This window comes from Brugia malayi (genome assembly GCF_000002995.4).
Source record: "Brugia malayi strain FR3 genome assembly, contig: Bm_v4_Chr3_scaffold_001, whole genome shotgun sequence".
NCBI classification, from domain to species: domain Eukaryota; kingdom Metazoa; phylum Nematoda; class Chromadorea; order Rhabditida; family Onchocercidae; genus Brugia; species Brugia malayi.
The window spans coordinates 11708394-11723946 of NW_025062477.1; the positions used below are offsets into that span (position 1 = coordinate 11708394).

The 15553-nt window shown below is 21.6% G+C and overlaps 1 gene across 1 annotated transcript; it reads right to left on the reverse strand.

Annotated features, from left to right (window-relative positions):
* Positions 1-13603: 13603 nt before the first annotated feature.
* Bm15571 lies at positions 13604-13790 on the reverse strand. Its single transcript, XR_006227956.1, has one exon. The product of XR_006227956.1 is annotated as a pre-microRNA Bm15571 (primary transcript).
* Positions 13791-15553: the final 1763 nt, after the last annotated feature.

A 15553-nucleotide genomic window follows, 5' to 3' on the forward strand; every position in this document is an offset into this window, starting at 1 on the left:
TCAAATATTTCTTTTGATAAAATTTGAATTTTAATAAAAATAACAAAAAAAAAAAGGAAAAATTTCAATCAGAATATTTTTCTCTAAAATACTTTTCTTTTTAATCACTAATAAATGTCATAGTTTTTTTTTTTTTTTTTTTCTAAAGGACCAAAAATGAAAGATCAATTTTTTTTTAAACTAATAATTATTTGATTGATTGATTGATTTTTTCTTTTTGTTTCAGGTGAATAATTTTTTTTAACAGATCAATTTTCAATTATAATATTTTTCTTTTTAATCAGCAATATGAAATGAATTAATTTTTACATTTAATAAAATATTGATTTTAACAGAAAGAATAATTTTAAATTTTTCATTCTTTTTTCAAAAAAAAAAAAAAGAAAAAATTTTTTTTTCTTTTTTATTCTTTTTAAATATAGAATAAAAGGAAATTTTATTCGGCGGTAAATGATTAGGAATTGTGTGTTCCAATAATTAATTATCATCGTCTATTGCGCACATGCTACTACTCGTTGATAACATTTGTCATGAATTATTTTCATTCATCAATTCTTATCTTTTCCTTTCTTTTTTTTTTTATTTTTCTTCAAGAAAATTCTAAAAATCACATTTTTCATTTCTTTAAAAATTTTTTTTCCGTTTTTTTTTTTTTTTTTGCAAAATTTTTATAAATTTAAAAGATTTTTCTCATTTTTTTTTCTCCCAATTTTTCAAGATTTTTATTTCTTTCACTGTTATCTTTCGTTGAAAATACTAAAATTTTTTTGTGTATGTGTATGTTACTTCTTATCAGTGTTGTTTCTTATCAATTGCTTCTTATCAATTAATTTTTTTTTTCGCATTTCAAGGTTAGATAATAAATTTGATTAAATTCTTAGAAAATGAGAAGATCAGATCAATTGTTGAAAAATTTAATGTATAATAACAATAATAATGATAGTGACAATGTTAATAATTTTGTTTCAATCAGGAAGAATTTAATTGAAAATTAAGCAAACATTTTTCTTTGATCATATAATAATATAATAAGCAATTTTAGTTTATGAAAATTATAAATTCAAGAAATTACACTTTCTTTTGAATTTATAAATTTATATCTGATTTTATAAAGTAGGAAATGAATGAAAGTTTAGATAAATCGAAGAAAATTGATAATTTAAACTAATATACGCACAGTTGTTGAGTTACGTGAAAACATATGACGTAAGGTTACGGTTAAGGTGTAAGATGATGAAAGATTATGCGTGATAATCGATAAGCGTCAACTAATTAGTTCGTTAATTAATTAATTGTTTAGGTAGAAAGAAATTAAACGTTTAATTATGAAATTAGTAATGTAATTACTGCACTAACACTTTTTCTCTTTCTTTATTGCCATATTTTATCATAATATGTGTGTGTATGTATGTGTGTGTGTGTGTGTATGTGTATGTGTACGTGTATGTATGTATGTATGTGACGTGACTAAACATTCTTCCCGTGTTTACTGTTATTTAATTTATGGGCACATTTTGTGTATTCATAAATTGCTGTAATAAATTATCAAATCTTCAAATTGCGGGTCATTTGATGAAGTTGTTTGATGATTGTTGAATACTAAAGTTGACATCAAATAGAAAACTTTGCAATATATCTTCTCTCTCTCTCTCTCTCTTACTTTATAGATTCTTTCCTCTTTTTTTCATCTGTTTTTCCCCGCTTTCTTTTCATTTTAAATTGTATGTTTTGTTTTTACCAAAAAAAAAAAAAAAGAAACGATTAATCGAAATAAATCATTGATTATATTAAAGAAAGAATTTTCTAAGAGATTGGTCTTTTCGTCTCTTCAATTTCTATCATTAATTTATGATTTATATAATAATAATTGGAAAATAAAATTGGGATAATTATGAAATGGAAATTATAATTATTATTATAATAATAATTGATTATAATTAATTAATAATAAAATGACGCAATGATTATTGTTGTTACTGATTACAATGATAATAAATGATTATGCAAAGATAGATTAAAGTTATAAAATTTAATTAATTCATTTGATATTTGTAAAAGAAAGAAATAAATATTTGGTTTATAAAAGTTTAATCAAATATTTTTAATGATTTTAATTTTTGTTTTTATTCACTTCTTTTTACACTTATGAAGTTTGAATTTAGTTTAAATTTAGTTTTTTAAAAAATTTTCCTCCTACTTTGCGCTTATTAAGCATACACACATGTAAAATTAGCTTAATTTAGCATATAAAATTAGCTTAAAAATCAAATTCAAAAAAATTCATATATATATGTTAGCTATTTATTTTAATGATAAACATTTAAAAGTTAAAAAATTAGAAATGATATGATTTGTTAAACATAGATTTTATGAGAATTACTTACTTGAACAATATCTGAGATAATCTTTAGAATTTTAGAAATATAAATAGTTTAAATTTTTACATTATAATAAATACTATTATATTGTATCATTATTAAACTTACTTAAAACTACTTCTTTATGAACAATATATAGGATAATTTTTAAAAGTTTAGAAAATTTGAGTAAATTTAAAGATTATACATAATTATTATTACAAAAAAAAATAAATGTTTAATAGGTTCAGTTTTGTGTTGTGTTACGTACATTTATAGAAAAAAAGTAAAATTAAAATTTTTATTTCTTCTTATATTCATTAATCATACTTAAAAAATTTTATAATATATTCATTTAATTAAGTTTCATATTATCTTTGCTAATTTTTTAAACTTTTTTGTATTAAATTATTACATTTAGTATTAAATTATACATTAAATTATTACATTATTTTTTATATTTCTTAAAATATTTTTGTATTAAATAAACAAAAAAAATTCACATATTAAAGTGCATAATTCATTTATATATATACCATTCATCTTATAATCAAGTATAATATTTATAATTATAAAAATTTTTCTCTTTCAGGGACGGAATAATATTATGCAGTAATTTTGATTTTTTTTTTTTTTTAATAAATTAATTTAATCAATTTCTAATTAAAAAAAAAAAGGAAAGAGAAGTAGAGCAATTTTAATTAGAAACAATAAAAAGAAAGGAAAATTAAAATCATTTTAATATGAAATAAAAAAAAGAAGTTGACAAATTTTGTTTATTTCTATTTTTCCTTGCTTTTTATCACTTATCATTTATCAGATTATAAATAAAATTCAATATATATATATATATATATATATATATATATATATATATATTTTAAATAGATTTATGCTAAGGTAGGGTAAAGGTTTAAAGAAGAAAAAAAAAAAAAAAACGATAGAGAAAGAAGTGAAAATGAATTAATTTATTTTAATGCATTTATGCAATAATGGATAAAAAAAAAAAGATGGGAAGGGAAAAGGTTAAAGCTTCGGTTACCCGAATTCATCTAACCCACATATCAGTGCTAATCATTTGATCAACTCTCTCCCTCTCTCTCTCCCTCTCTCTCCCTCTCTCCCTCTCTCTCCCTCTCTTTCTCTCTCTCTCTTTCTCTTGTTAAGTATATGCATTCCATTAATAAATTATATTTAGAATGAATCGAAAAAGAAAAACGATTATAGTAAAGGGTAAAAAAAAATGAATGAATGAATGAATAATTTGGTTTAGATAATGAAAAAGATAGTAAGCAACTTGAAATTTTCTATTTTTTTATTTCTTTATTTCTTTTTTCCCTCTTCTTTTTCTCTCTATCGTCTCTTTTTTTTTTAATCTTTTTATAAAAAGTTTCTTTTTTTTTTATCCTTTTTAAAGTAGAAATAGACTTGTTGTATTTTATATGCAAATTAAGGCAATTATGGTTCATCATAAATTATATATGTTTTGTATTTCATATTTGCATTTATGTTCATATTTATATGTATTTTATAATTTATTATTATATTTTTATTTATATTTTATAATTTATATTTATATTTATACTGATAATTTATATTTCTATTAATATTTTGTAATTTATATTTTATATTTATTCTTGTATTTTTTATAATGTATACTTACATTCACATTTGCATTTATATTTACATTCATATTTATATTCATATATTCACATTTATATTTATATTTTGCATTTATTACTATATTCATATTCATGTTTATACCTATATTTATACTTACATTTCTATCTTATATTTGTATTTATATTTATTTTTAACATAGTAACAAAACGATAAAGGATAAAAAAATATGCATAGAAATGAGAAATTAATGGAATTATTCAAATTTATACTTATGATTTACATTTATATATCAATATCGAATTTTATATTTGTATTTATATTAATATTCATATTTTATGTTTCCATTTATATATTTATATGTTGTTTGATTTTTTTTTTCTATAAATGCTACTGCTGCATTTATGCTTCTTCTGGTTATTATTATTTTTTAATTAATTATTATTTGTCATTTTATATAATTTTTTTTTTTTAATTTTTTGTTCTTGGTATCATATTAGTCTATCACTTCTACTCAATATGAACAATATCTAATCTTTTTTTCTTTTTCAATGAATAAAAACAAGTTTACAAGTAATAAGCAAATAGAAAAGAACTAAATTTTAATTATACAAATTTAATTTTAATTTCAAACTAATATACTATTTAATGTAAATATTATGAATTGAAGAAAAAAAACAAAAAGACCAATTGTTACATAAAAAATATTAATAATTGTTATATAATATAATAGTGAATAGAAGTTATAAGTAATAATTATTTACTAAAATTACTAAGCATGAATTATTCAATATTGACATTACCGCCATTACAATTATTGTTGATTTAATTATTCAGCAATGAAATTATTTGATAGTGGAAAGATGGATGGTAATCCTACTTTGATACTTTTTGTTTTCAAAACATTTACTAATTCTAATTTGAATTATATACAAGTAAATTATTTATTAATTAAATTTACAATCAGCAACAAATTTGCATAGATAATCATAATCAAACGACTCATACAAAAAAAAAAAAAAAAAAGAAATATTTCAATAATTCTTTTGCATCATTTTTATCTTTTTTTGTTTTTCTTTTATCTTCTAACTAGTAAATATAAATATATATATTTCTACTAATTATTAAATAAATTAATATATTTCTGCTAATTAGTAAATAAATTATTGAGAAAAAATATTCCAATTTCATATCGTATTTAATATTTGAAATAAATCATTGGTTGAAAATTTGTGACATATTTTGATGTTAATTATTTGTAATGGTTGAATGGCTAAAATACAATGGCAATTTATCATTTATTTCTTAATTTTCCTCATTTTCTTTCTTTCTTTCTCTCTCCCTCTCTCTCTCTCTCTTTTTTTTTCTCTTTATTTTCCCATTGCATTTGTAAATTTTATACCAAAAATAAAACAATTCATACTTTGCTACTACTTCCATCCTCTCATCTGTCTTGTCCTCTCCACATCTTCTTCCTATCCAAGGTAAAAGCAAATTCTTAATCATCATTCAATTCTCATTTCAAATCTTTTTATATAAGCCGACGATATATGACATTTTGTATAGAATGCATAAAATGGATAAAATTTGCCCAAAATGGGTAAAATGAAAAAATACTTAAAATAAGATGAATACCTCAAATGTGTAAATTTTTTTTTGAAATAAATAAAATATATTTTATCATGCAAATAGATAAAATATATTTAAAAATAATGTAATATATTAATTAGATATTTAATATTAAAAAATAATGTATAAATTAGACATTTAATATTTAAAAATAACATTATATATAAATTGGATATTTAATATTAAATCAAATTTAATATTTAATAATTTAATTAGAAGAATTATTAATAGGATTGAAAAATATTTAACTTAGCTTCCAGAATAAATTTCTGATCTTGTTTTTTTCATTTTCATACTTTGAATAAATATTGATAAATACCCGTCTATATCTATTTTCTATCTCTGCATATTAGTTGACGTAACAACCTACGTATGTTACGTTAACGTCAAAAATGTCACAAAAAAGGATACGTAAATTAGGAATGAAATAATTGAATAATAGATTTTGAATCAATTTGGATCAAATTTTATTAGCTTTTTCGAGAATTTTACAGGAACTCCATTCAGTTTTCTTGCAAATTAATTTTAGCTGAATAATTAATAATTCTTTTTCTTTCTAAATCACTCAATAAAAATTATTTATAGTTGTTTTTTTGTCCTCAATTAGTTTTTAATTAATTTCTCGAAATTAATTTCATAAATTCCGTAAAATTTTTTCTTTTAATCTTTTAATTTCTCTTTTTTCTCTTTCCAAATTAAAAATTTCATAGAACGGTAAATGATGTAACTTATTGTCTGACGTTTAATTCAATTTTATTTATTTATTTATTTTTTAATTGAAATAATATACTGTTTAATTGAATTTTCTAATTCATTTTGTTTTAATTTTTATAAATTTCATTTCTTTTCTTTCTTTAATTTTTTTTTCATTTTAAAATAAGTGAATTTTTTTAAAAAATTTTGAAGTATATTTATTGTTCTCTAACTGCATTCTTACCTGTTTTTAAAGGTACTTTTTTCTAAAAAAAAAATCTTTTTTTTTTTTCTCTTTGAATAAATGTGTATGAAAATTTGCCATAAATTTTTATGATTTTTAAAATTAAAAGAAAAAAAAAAGAATGATTTGTTCTTTTCGCTTCCTATTTTTATTTTCAATATTATCAATTTTTTTTTTTTTTTCACGCTACTCTTTATTATTTTCATTTTTATTTTGTTTATTTATTTGTTTATTTTTCGTTCTTTAATGGATGTTTTTATTATTGGAAGATTTCGGCTTTGCTTAAATCTTTTCTTTTTTTAGACTGTTTTTGCAATTTTACTCCAAAAAAAAAAAAGTTTCTGAAAGAGAGAGAGAGAGGGAGAATGAGAGAGAAGAGGGAGAGAGAGTGATTGTTGGCAAGAATTCTTAAAATTTTATTGACGGAAAAATTAAGCAAATTTTTTTTTTGCTTTTTTTCAATGATTTGAGATTTTTATGAAAAACGAAAAAAAAATTTTTATTCCCTCGTTTGTATGAATTGGTTTCTTATTTGTTATTAGCCTTAGATATTATTAAATTTGTAATGTATTAGAATTTGCGAAACTTTAATTAAAATTGAAGCAAATGGAAAAATTTAGGCAAATGTGAATTTTGAGAAGCGTCAACTAGACTTTTCCTTATTTATTCCCACTGAATTTCGAGCTAATTGAATTTGATCTCATCTAAATTTATTTGTCAAAATTTTATTCCAAACACATTTGGCATACACTTAGTTTAGCTTACTTCTTCTGCTGTACTCATTTAATCGATTACTTAAATATTTACTATTTATATTTGACAATTCTTCCTTCTCATTTCCATTTATTTTCAATAATATACAATTTGTGCTCAATTTTCTTCAATATTTTCAAAAATATTACAAATTTCAAATTAAATTATTTGTTAAATTTAATAAATAATTTCCTTTTTTCTTCTTACTTTTTTTTTTTTATTTTGAAGAGGAAATAAATGAAATTCATTTATATATTCATTTATCTTATTATTTATAATAAATAATGATGATTGACGATGATAATAATGATAACAATAACGATAATGACAATAATAAGAAAGTGTGTAATATTTTTTAATTGTTATTACTGACAATGATGAATGAAGTATTGGTGGTGACAGTCGTATAATGAAAAATAATTCATTTATTTTTTTTTTTTTTTTTACTGTGCTAATCTTTTTTGTTTTTCTTCAATATCTCTCGTCCTGAAAAATTTTTCAGGTACAACGAAAAAATGTTTTTTTCAAAAATTTTAAAAAAATTTATTTTTTATCAAAGTCGCTGCTTTTTCCAACAATTGTGTAATTTGTTATAAACATTGAAAGAATCGAATGAAGAAAAGAAAGAAAAAAAAAAATGGAAGAAAAATAAGCGACGAAAAATTTTTTTTTTCAAATTGATTTAAATGCATAAAATTAATTAAACATTTCATCATACAACAATAAAACATTAGTAAATGTAACAGTTGTTTTAAAATGAATAAAAAAAAAAAAGAAAAAAGGAAAAGCTAACAAATTTGAATTTAAATTAAAATCAAAAATCTGTAGATTTTATTTTGAAAGAAAAAAAAATAATAAATAAAAATAAACATTCAAAACAAAAGTTTCTTTCTTTTTTTTTCTCCTTTCTAATATTTGCAGCAAGTTTTGCTAAATGGTCGAAATGCAATTGAAATGCCAACAGAATTAATTGAAGTTCAATGCTTACCTGCACCAAAAAATGGAATAAAACATGGTATTCGAATACGAATTTTATGTAATTTAAAATTAAATTATACATTAACATGTTATATAAGAGATCCTGAAAAATATCATTGGATTACAGTGAATTCTTCAATTCTTCAAGAACTCAATATGATATCAAATTATTATAGACCTGCAATTAATATGTTATAAATGAATGTTTAAGTACCAATAATATTGTATGATCAATTCTTTTGTTATTGTTTTGGATTAATTTAATTGGTTATTTTAATTTATTACTTATAAATTAATTGCAATATTGTGTGGAGAAGAGAAAATATGAATTTTTATTTTTTGTTAAAAATAAATGATCATTTTTTAAATCTCAATTTATCAGTTCATATATTTAATCTGATTTTATTGCCATATTTTGGTTTCTTTTTGTATGTAACTATTGCTTCAAATAATTTTCTAATTTTGATTGGCTTAATTTTCACAGTATTTTGTGATACCGTTTCTTTGGATTATTTTTTGTTTAAAATAATTGATACAATACAGTTTTGTAAATACGTTATTTATCTATGTGCAAAATGTGAAAGGAAAAGAAAGGACATTTAGCAAAGATTAATTGAATTAGAAATTTTTTGTCATGAAATACAATTATGCGAGACGAATTTATTTATCATATTTATATATCGGATATTGTAGTCATTTATTTATTTAATTTACTTATTATTTTTATTCATTTATTTGTTTATTTGTTTGCTTGTTTATTTTTTTTCATTTATTTGCTTATTTATTTATTCGTTTATTTATTTGCCTATTTATTTATTCATCTATTTGTTTATTTATTTGCTTATTTATTTATTCATTTACTTTATTAATCAATTAATTTTAGTTTACTTATTCTGTTTATTTCTTTATTTATTTAATTTATTAATTATTTGTGCATACTTCCATTCTTGATGAAGTCAGATGAACAAAGTTCAAGTTTTTATGGATTCGAATGATCTGGAATATCAATTTTTTATCGATGGATAATCATTATAATTGGATTGAATCATTTAAATAAACAAATATTGATAATGATGGTACATCATTGTACATACTTTAGAATACTAATTTAAAATGGTTTAAAATCATGTTAACTCTCTCTCTCTTTTTCTCTTTCTCTTTCTTTTTTCTCTCTCTCTTTCCTTCTTAGATTGTTGATAAAAAATAATTACATCATTTAATACTGATGATAGCAGCAACAGTTTTTTTTTTTTTGATTTAATATGCATTTTCTGCGAACAGTCTAAAAACTTTTTCTCCTCTTTCTTTCTCTCTTTTATTTCTCAATTTGTTAATGAAGAAAAATGAGCAACTATAAATTAAATGCTCTTATTATTATTTTTTTTCTTTGAGATCATTATTTATTTATTTATAGATTATAAAAAAAAAAAACACTAAACACTTTTATTTGCTTATTTTATTTCTTTTCACTCTTTTTTTGCTATATACATTAAGGATTCTTTAATCATTGGTGCAATTGTTATCACACTTACTTATTTATATAACGATAGCTTGTAATTAAAATATCCTTATATACACATTGATAAGGCAACATTTATGGTATATTTTTGTGGCCATAACTTGTGATTAAAATATTCTCTATGCTTACTTACTGATAATACAATATTTAATTACTGATGCAATTTATATGATTATAATTATGACTAAACTTTCCTTATACACACCTACTTACTGATAAAACAATACTCATTTATTAATTCATTTATATAATTATAACTCGGTGGTTAAAATAACCTTATACGTTTGTCTACTGATAAGATAACTGTTATCATTTGTATGATGAGTTTAATGAGTTATTATCCTATAATTAAAATATTCTTACATGCTACTGATAAGGCAATACCTATTTTATAACGCATTTTTATGACCATAACTTATAATCAAAATATTCTACGTACTTATTTACTGATAAGACAATACTTAATTACTAATACAATTTAAATTATTATAGCTTATGATTAAAATATCCCTGCATACTTACTTACTGATAAGAAAAATATCAAGCAGTATATACATGTATATATAGGATGAATGTTCATTTTTAAGCGGTTACGTATGCGTTGATTCGTACGTTTCGTTATCGTTAAAAAAGCACGAGAACAATCTGTTATGAATATTCAATATATCAAGGAGACAAATGATGAAAAGAAACCCTCTTGGCTTTTTTTTCTTCCTCCTTTTTTTTTCTGTAATCGAAAATATATTGCTTCTTTCAACTTAGCTACCCTTTTCATGCTTTAGCATTATCTATTTATTCATCAATCTTTTGACAACAAAAAAAAAGAAAAAAAAAAAAGAAAAGGAAAAAAAAAGAAAGAAAGTATTTGAAGCGGAAGGAAAGCAGAAGATAGTAATATAGGTAAAATATTTGGATAAAGTAAGATGAAAAAGATTGAAAATTATAATAATATAGGTAAAATATTTGGATGAAATAAGATGAAAAGAATTGAAAATTATAATATAGGTAAAACATTTGGATAAAGTAAGATGAAGAAGATTGAAAATTATGAATAAAAATATAAATTATTGATAGATAAAATATAGGTTAAAGTAGTTAAAGTGAAAAGGATTAAAAATGATAGGTAAACTAGATAATGATAATTAAAAAATATATATGTAGATTAAAGAAGATGAAGGAGATTAAAGATAATGAATAAAATATAGGTTAAAGTGAAGACTAAAGATAGAATCATATAAGAGAAGATGAATGATATATTTTATTTATATTTAAAATAATTTTTTTTATGATTTCAGAATTTTAATATATTATTTTTAGTGTTGATTTAAATATCTTACTGTTTGCTTTTCTTTCCATCATATTTCCTCTTCTCTTTCTTCATTTCTCTTCTTTTCTTCTCTGTCTTTTTTCTTTCGCTATCAATCTGTTATCACAAACAGAAATAGAAATAAAAATTTTATTTCACAAAATAATGATGAAAAATGATAATTGCTAAGCAATTTTGACAATGCTCAATTTACATTATTGATTACTTTCCACTGATTCATCATACATTAAGTAATTTCACTTTCTATATGAGGGAAAAAGAAGAAAAGATAGAGAACAAGAAGAGCTAAATTTTTAATGTTTTTGAAATAAATGAACAGTAATAGATAAAATATATATTTTAATAATATAGTTTTGATGAGACCACATGGCGGTAGTATACTTTTGATGAGGTCAAATGAATTATAATAAAAAAGTGGATATATCATATGTTGTTGTATTAAATGATAATTTGATAAGTCATAAATCATTATCAAATATAATTTAGAAAGTGATATTTGCTTCTGTTAACGACATAATGCCATCTAGCAAAGAAGTATACACTGATTAGATGATAAATTTGCTGATAACATTTCATTCCATCTATTTACCCAGTTATTTCGTTATCATTATTTGCTTCTTCAATTACTTTTTATTAATTCACATATATTACCATTCTATTCGTCGTTTCACTGTTATTGTTGTTTTTAAAAAAAATATAAAATACAGCGTAATTTCAATAGAAAAATATGAATACATAGATAAGGAAAATGTGAATACAATACAGGAATAGATAGATAATTTGTAATTAAAATTATATTACAGATTTTGCTAGTAATAGCATGAATTTAATGAATAATCGGTATTTTTTCCATTTTTCTTTTTTTTTTTTTTTTTTTTTTTTTGTACTAATAATTATGAATTATGGATTAATTGCAAAGCATAACAATTAAGAAATGAAAAGATTATAATACATTATGCAAAAGTTATGCATTAAAAAATTTATGCAAAAAAAAATTTTTTTTTTGCGATTTTTGCGGAGATAAGAAGATAGAAAGAAGGAAATCATCAAGAAAAGATTTAGTGTGAGAACTGTAAATTGCCCAATGATCCCATATATGAATGTGACAATTGAATAAGACACAAATTACGTCACGTGTAAGTGACAATTAATCACAAATCATTTTGATTATGGAATTGCTTTCCTTTCCGTTTCTCTGTCTTTCCCTCTCTTTCCCTCTTTCCTCCTTTCTTTTTCCACTTCATTCTACCAATTAATATTACCTATTCAACAATTAGTATTACATTTAATGATTATTGAATAAAAAAGGAAAAAAAAAAAGCGAAAACAAATTTATTTTAAAAAATTCTAAGAGTTAACTTTTGAAACTCTCAATAAAAATTATAATTGTTAAGCACAGGAATTACTTATTAGGCCTGTAGCACACAAATTTTTTTTTTTTTTAAAGTATAAGGTATGATAAAACTGGTATTAGATAAGAAGTTTTTGGATAGAAATTTAATTAATTTTAGCAAATGAGGAAACAGTATCAACTTTAAATTAAATTTTTTCTCCTACGATATTATTTTTGAATTAAAATTAGAAATTCTGAAATAGTATCTCATATAAAGTTTCTCTTTTCATTTTAAATTTCAATGTGAAATTAAAATTAGTAGTATCTTATATTCTGCAATTTTACATTACATTCGTTTTAATTCTTAAAAGTATCAAAAGAAGTTAAAAAATGATTAAGGTCATTTGGAATAGATAAATATACACATGTATCACTAAGATTTAACAAATCTTACAAATTATTAATTTCAGTGGGGAATATGATTGCATAATGAAATAATGAATTTCTCTTAAATTATATAAAATTTTACAATTATATCTATTTCAATTTCAAATTTTCAAAAAATTTGGATAAAAAAAAGAGGGAATAAAAACGGGAGCAAAATAAAATGGGCTACATAGATACCTGAATAGGTAAATGGGTATTTATTAGCAAAAATTCATTAAATTTTATAAATTATCAATTACATGAATGGATATGATTGCTTTGATAGAATAGTGATAAGAAAAAATTCTCTCCCTCAACTATTTGTGGTGATGATGGCGGTGATGGTGAATGATGGGGCGGTGGTGGTTGAAAACAGGCGATTAAATGAATGATTGCCGCAATGGAACATGTTGAATTAGTGTATTAAGTAAATGAGCTCATCTTTATCACTTCACCAAACAATTCTCTTTCTTTTTTTTTAACTTGAAAATGACAAATTTTCAAGATTTTCGTAATCCTCTGAGAGAAAGCGGGAAAAGTGAATGAGATGAGCAAATTTAATCAAATACAACGGATAAAATAAATATATTGCGATAGAAGGAGAAAAAATGAAAAACGAAGGATGATGAAGAATATTAACGAAGAGAAAATAGTAAAAAAAAAAAAAAAAAAGAAAGGGAATTTCAATATGTTGTAAGCAAAAAGGAAAATATGAAGGGGAAAAGAGAGAAAAAGAATGAAAGAAAAGGAGAGAGAGGGGAAGAGATAAAAAATAAAAAAAAAGAGGATGAAAAAAGTTGTTTTAGTTTGAAAAAGAATTTCATTGCTTCAATACTACTTTACTACTTGTGGTATCCTCCTCTTCTTCTTCCTCTTCATCCTCTTCTTCCACTTCCTCCTCCTCTTTCTTCACCATCGATGGAGAAATAAAAGGAGGAGTTAATGAGATTCTCCTCCTCTTTCTTTTCTTATGTCTAAAAATTTCATCTCTCTTCTTCCTCCTCCCAATCATCTATCTCTTTTTGCACAATTTGGGATGAATGTATATATATATATATATATATATATATATATATATATATATATATATATTCAATATTTGCCCGTTTTTAGTAGTTATTTGAAAAAAAAAAAAAAATTTTTTTTCTAAAATTTTTACCAACTGTTGTATTGATTTCCTTTTTTATTCCTTTTTTTATGTCTTTTTTAATTTACCTTAAAAAAATTTTCCTGTAAATTTTACAGACAAATATTGTAATTAATAGCATTACTAATTAACAGTTATTTTAATGCACTTATACTAATTAATAACTATTTTTAACTTGAAAAACTTCCACTTAAAGTTTTAATACTGTTGTTATGAAAAAGAAAGAAGGAGAGAAAGGAAGAGAGAGGGAGAAAAAAGAAAGAAAGAAACGAGGTAATTATTACTTTTAGGATAAAATATGAAATGAAACAATAATGGAAAGTTAAGGGAAAACGGAAGAGATGAGACAATGAGGTGACAAGAATGAGCATTAAAATTGGTTTAGTGTTATTTTTGTTGTTAATTGTTTGGTAATAAATCTTGCCAGGAAATAAAATTTTATGTGAATATTCGCAGTAGTAGTAGTAATAGTGGTAGTAATAGTAGTAGTAATTCATTTCATATCTATCAATTTTTCCGCCACGGTTTCTTTTTGCGCTTATTAATATACCCTGCTAATATTACTTTCGATAAAATTATCATGCTCATAATGAAATAAAAAACCAGTCATGTTTGTAATAATTTTTCTCATTATTATTACTATTTATTATTATTATTAGTGGTAGTAGCATTATTATTACTATTAATTATTATTATTATTATTATTATTAGTGGTACTAGCATTATTATTACTATTGTCATTATTATTATTATTATTATTATTATTATTATTATTATTATTATTATTATTATTATTATTATTATTATTATTACTATTATTCTTACTATTATTTTCAATAAATTATACAGTGCGTCTTTAAGAATACAATGGCAAATATCATCGTTTTATCTAATAATTGATTATGCAATTTTTTTTCTGCTATAATGTTTTTTTTCATTATTATTATTTTTAGAATTGTTTACTTGTCAATCTTTTTTCATCCAACTATTAAAAAAAGATTAATTAATGCATACATTTGTTACAGTATTTGTTATAATGAATTAAAAAAAAAACTTATTTAAAACAATAATGATATTTATATAATTGAATATTTATTTGCAATTCGTTTATTTACTCATTTTTAAATCAATGAATTTTTATCATTATTGATGACTTTTAGGATAATAATCATTACTTTTAGAAAGGTAAGGATATTTAATCCATTAGCTAAAAAATGACCTGACCTCACATCAGAAAAAAGATAAAAAACTTTTTTTAAAGAAAAATAAAAAGCGAAGAGAAAACAACAACAATAACAACAAATGTAATTTTAGTTTTTTAGAATATTTGTGCAATATGTACGGAATGCTTTTATGTGTGAAAAATGAAGATGAACACAAAATTGTTTTCCACTCACATTGCTTTATTTGATGTGATTTTGTAGCTATAACGGAATAAAAATTGCTTTCAATTATTTATTTCCTCTTCCTCTTCAATGCTTTTATTTTTTGCCTTCTTTTTTGGAATTTTCCAAATTTTACTTCATT